General features: G+C 27.9%; 1 long non-coding RNA gene across 1 annotated transcript in view; it reads right to left on the reverse strand.

Annotated features, from left to right (window-relative positions):
- Positions 1–5,874, reverse strand: part of LOC112210118 (uncharacterized) — a 415,980-nt gene that overhangs the window by 274,088 nt on the left and 136,018 nt on the right. Inside the window, exon 3 of the long non-coding RNA XR_010844114.1 lies at positions 4,171–4,216. This is a non-coding gene — a long non-coding RNA (uncharacterized lncRNA). The remainder of the gene's footprint in view (positions 1–4,170; positions 4,217–5,874) is intronic.

Genomic DNA, 5,874 nt, shown 5'->3' on the forward strand with positions numbered 1-5,874 from the left:
AAGGAACATTTAGGTCTTTATGGATGGTTTTATTAGTAACAAAATAAGGAGCATTGAGGATTTTACGAAGGATTTTGGATTGTAAAGATTGGATACGAGAAAAAAAAAAATAAAAAATAAATATAAAAATAAAAAAGGTGAAAATTACTTTTTAATAAATTAACTATTTGTGAATATGTTAATAAGTTGTTCTTATCGGTTTTTAGTTGACGGAAGAAGGCTCTAATTGGATATCATTTATCATCTACGGTCAACTATCTCTCATAATTATTAATTACAAGTTACATTACATTTGTTTTTTTTTTATTTTTGTTCCTTTGTCTATTTCATTTTTGATTTGTTCTAAACTGTGTATATTTCATCCTGGATGAATGAGTGAAATTTACTCTCACCTCTTATTATCCTCTTTCAGTGATCTATTTTTATTTAAATTTGAACAGTATGAAATATTAAAACTCACTCATTGAGAAAGAACAATAAGAAAACTAAATTATGAAAAAATCAAAAATATGTACTTAAGTAAAAATATTAATAAATTAAAATAAGTTAAAAACAAACCAATAATTTAAAAATAAATGAATAAGCTAAAAATCAAATAAATCAATAAATAATACAAAATGAATAAACAGGCAAATCAATAAAAATAAATAATAAAGGAAAAAAAGAAAACATGTCTATAGAAGGTGGGAACTGGAGGGTCAAAAAGAAGTGCTGTCCTATAAAGCCCAAGGTAATCCCAGGGGTTTCGAAAACAGTTTTCCTTTCAGAAATGTCTTTACTTGTACTTTGCCCAAATCGAACGTCGTCTCTTCCATACAACGGTCCAACGCTAGGCTTAACCATCCATGAAGAATTACTAGAAAGAACTATTGTTCAAGGAGAGCCAAAATGATACTGACGAAGTATTCTGGTCGTCCTCACATATTTATTTACTTTAACACAGCATACGTTGTTTTGAATTTCACAAGTATAGAATATAACAAAAATCCTTTTGACGAAACAATGCAATGGATGAGAGTAATACATATAAGAATTAAATAAAGACCTTTAACAATCAACAAAATCAGAATTTGTTACTTATAAAATTTATTTTTGAAGAACCTGGAAAGATTTTTGGGATTTTAAGCAAAAAACCTCCTTCATACTTTTTTCGATTATTAATTTATAAATTGGCAGGCTAGGAGATGAAGGTTTCCATAATTCAGGATCAAAATGAATCTATACGGTCATTATATTCAAGTGGAAGATATAACCCTTCATAAATCGTTCATTATCTCAAAAAATATTTTTTTTTTCATCCCATGCACTAAAATAATCGAGTACATCATGCATACATAATACATGAAATGTATTATATATGTTTTTACTGAGTTTTCTCCTTTTGATTGCATTGTGGCATTATAGGGATTTTAAATACAGTCTAGCTAAGGTTGTATAGTCAAATCATGGCACTAATCAATAAAATTCATAATCCCTTCTTATTTGAGAAATGTCAGAAAAAACATGTTCTACGAGAACTGTAGACTTAAAGTAAATTTTATTAGCCTTCATTTTTATCCTATTGTTATTAAATTCTATTAATAAAAAAAAACTGGAAACTAGATGTGATGAAAATATTTATTTAAAAAAATTTTTATTAAACTGCAAAAACGTAGAATGAATTTCATAATATTTTGTTATACCCGATTTATTTCTGATACTGTAAACTTGCTTTAGTAATTTCTATATTGTAACTTTTAACTAGAATATTTAGTATGATATTTATATTATACAGCTATAGGTAAAGGTTTTTTTTCATTATGTTTTAATAATTATATTATTAATAAGAAACCCAAATATATAAATATATGATAATTTAGAAATTTTTTAATAAATTCTAATGTTCTGTCTTTAATAGTATCATCTTTTCACACTTCAAGAAATAAGATATATTTGTACTTTCATTTCAATGTTTGCTACTCTGTAGACGTAGATTAGGTTTGTAATAAAACAAAAGATATTAGCTAATATTAATTATGACTTTCATAAATTGAAACGCACTATTAGATCTATCTAGCCAATTTATCTATTTTAATGAACTAATCCTTTAAAATATTACTCACTCTAAAGCCAACAATCAGATATCTCAAGTACAAACCATTAGAGTGGAACTTATTGATGACCGGAAGCAAACAGTCCTAATTGCCAGCAAATCTAGCATTTAGAGTCCGTTACGGCCATTGTCCACGCCATCTCTAGTTGTTAGCGCTCCAGTTTTGTATTAGAAAGAAATTATGTGTAACAACAAGCTTTACTTTATTACTCAGTAGACAATTATGATATTGAGATTTATTCTACTTTTACCATATTTCCTAGGAAGTTCTTTTAATCTGTTCAACCAAAACGTTTTGGAGAAAATAAGCATGTCGATTTCAAAAAAAGTTAGAGAGTACTTGCTGACTTTTTCGATTTCGTGGAAAAATGTATATGAGTACTGAGGAAAAAGTGTACTCAGGTATCCACGTACTCGGCGAATATCATTATTACTTTCGTGATTGAGCTCATAAAACTTAAAAATTGTGAATAAAGTTGTATTCAATTACTTCTTGTACTTAACTACTATGTAATATAACGTTTTGAATAATTTCGTATTCAATTCTTTTCGTATTAAAAAAAAATACACCTTAACATTTTGAATAAGATATATTTTTGAGTAAAGAGAAATCAAATTATTGATTTCCTTTAATAAAAAAATGTATAAATCGAAATAAAACGAAACATTGTATTCAAAATAGTACGATGTATAAAAAGCAATAAATGATAAAGTAAGATTACCTTGCTTTTTTCAACTTTTATTTAGTATTAATCACGAATTAGAAAACCGATGTGAGTATTAATTCTACAAGCTCAAGTTTAACATTATTTCTTTTATGTTACATAACATTTACTCAGCAGAAATATGGGTAGAGACCCGATTTTTGTGCAATAAGAAACCGAAAAAACGTGCAGTAAAAAAATTTAAAAATGCAAAATCGTGCATTAAAACAAAAAAAGGTATAAAAAACCCATATAAGTATAATCAACTTTATAATTCAATTTATAATATTAAAAAATGAAGCGTTTACCTAACCTTGTTTGAATCGAATTAAACTCTACATTAAAATTACATTAATTCGTTAAATACTTTCATTATTTATGCAAGCATCCATAAATACTAAACTACACTGGATAAAAACCTAAAATTGTGGCCATAATTGAAAAGGTATGAGGAACCTAATTGGATTAAATGATTTTATATTCCTATTATAAAGACTGAAATTCAATTTCACAACTCAAACTACCTCAACTTTAAATTTTAGAATAAAATATGTATGGTCGCTATGTAGAAAGAAATATTTAAATATATTCTAATTTATTAAATTTCTTTCATAACTTATCTTGAAATTTAACCAGGATGTCCTTCCGCATAGCTTTTCAATTGTATTTACGAACGTTCTCAATAACAAGCTTATTCTAGAGAAGCCTTTTTATGGGTACCGTAGTCAGTGGTTAATACAATTCCAAGATCATTAAATATATGCATATATTCACCTATTGTGTATGATAAGAGAAATTTATTTCAAATATTAAATGTTATGCAATCAAAATAAAAAAATTGGCACAAAAACAGTAAAACGTCCAATTTTGTGCAGACAAAACTCAAAACATGTAATTTATGCAGAAAAAAAACTCAGGAGGTACAATATAAAATTAGCAATATTCAAAAGTCTTTTTTATGATTCGAATTTCTGTTATAGTTTGGTAGATTGTTTAGCTAGGAAACAAAAGATGCAATTACACGAAGATTCATTCTCTAGTTATGAGTATATATTTTACTCAAATATTTTATGTAATCGTTATTAGTAACTCGGTACTCAAGTACAATTTGATCTTGACCTATTTCGATCATTTTCTAATTCATACAATACTTATCCCGAATTCCTCAGCTATAGAACTTAAGCATTTATTTAGTAGACAATCATATCTAAGGAAAGACATGTGTTTTATTATATATGAACTGTATAAAAATTAATAAATTTTAATACACAATGTTGTTCAATCTCTTTTTACAAATAATAATTTTTAGTCGTATTTAAAATAGTATAAATGTGTTATTTGATATTAATCTTTATCAGTTTAATAATTACTTACCGGTTTTTTCAGGCAAGACTAAGAATCATTTCAATCAGTGACAAACCTGCAAAATAATAAGGCAAAATAATTATTTCAAAAATACTTGCAGCTCTACAATAGATTTTTATTTATTGAAATTTATAACACCATTAATTTAAAAGTAAATATACATCTAGTAAATGTGATGAGAATTATATGAATTATCGAAGAATCAATCAATTAGTAGAATACCAATAACATTTCTAGATTAGAAGGTGTCGAGGCAATCTTATTTTCAGACGCACGGGAGGATCATCAAGAACTGAAGAGAAATCATGTGTAGAAAAAGTGTGTTTTGGGGTTGGGGTGTGTATTTGAAATGAAGGATTGATATTTAGTTCTGGCTAAATCAGCAACATTTGGAACAGAGAAGTCAACAAAGATGGTTTTATTTGCGATACAGTAAGGAGCATTGAGGATTATGGATTGTATGAATTGGATACGGCGGAGCCCCAATGCTCAACTAGGTAAGTCCAAATACTCCTTTTTACAGTCATAAAAATGGATTTTTTGTAATTAATGACAAGTTTAGACCGTCTGTTGTAATAATCGAAATCGATGAGCAGTTTCCTATTTTGTAAGTCGTGTATGAAAATTTCAAGATAGTCGTTGTCCAGATTGTTCGACAGGTATAATTAAACAATACTAAATCAATGAATCTACAATGGATGAGTTGAAATTTTTCTCACCAACTGGTATAAGATTAAATAATATCAGAATGTGGTCAGTATCAAGCTCCTACACTCTTTTTTACTTTATCTTTTTCCTTCAATCCACCAAAGAGGGAAAAGTCCAAACGAATTCCGGGACAAGAAATTAAAAAGAAAACATTTTAATGATTCATTTGTATGTGTGTATCATACTTTATCTGAAGTTGAAAGTAGGAAAATTTATGACCACGTCTTTCCTCCACTGAAAGACATAATACACACATCAAAAGGTTTCTGAGAAGAGTTTAGAACGGAAAAGGAAAAAATGAAATGAAAATATATGAGAAAAAGGTAGAGAAAAGAGACCCGAGATCTAATAAGGAATCCATAAATAAGATTTCTGCTTACTGTGTAAGCAGGGAGCTTGTCATTAATGGACTATTTGATTTCTAAGAAAGTTAATATCAAAAATTATCTTTGGCTATAAAACGTTAAAAGAAGGCTAAGTTACTCAATTTTTTTTTCAACATAATGTTAAATTCGTACTAACCCAATAATATTGTATAAGTTCCATATAACATCATAAATGAATAAGGTTATTTTGGTTTTGACTCTTAATTTGGCAGTTTAATTTCGGTTCTTTTAAGGCCCATGTCCCTCTTTAGACATAATAGTCTGACTTCTATCAGTTACCAACTCGCCCTTGCTCTTGAAGATTGTTAATTTTCAAAGTTAGTTTTGCGAATTGTACCTCATCCACGGAAATGCCTTCGGCCTCTGGTTAGGTAACTTTACAATTAGTAAAAAAAAATGAATTTATTTACTTGATTTTAGTCCAGAAAATTACCTTTTTACCGTTTGTCAAGCAGAATACACCTCCCCCTATTTATATCTTGTAGAATACATTTAACGGCATTGAACATTCAGACAGAATGTTATGCGTACGAAATGAAGTCGGCATAGAGACCAATATAGCAGAAATCTTGCAAAACAGAAAGAAGGTGGAAGAAAAATTATTTTTATATAAAAAGAT

Source organism: Halyomorpha halys, unplaced genomic scaffold, assembly GCF_000696795.3.
Source record: "Halyomorpha halys isolate HHAL.00 unplaced genomic scaffold, Hhal_1.1 Scaffold100.1, whole genome shotgun sequence".
Lineage (NCBI taxonomy): Eukaryota > Metazoa > Arthropoda > Insecta > Hemiptera > Pentatomidae > Halyomorpha > Halyomorpha halys.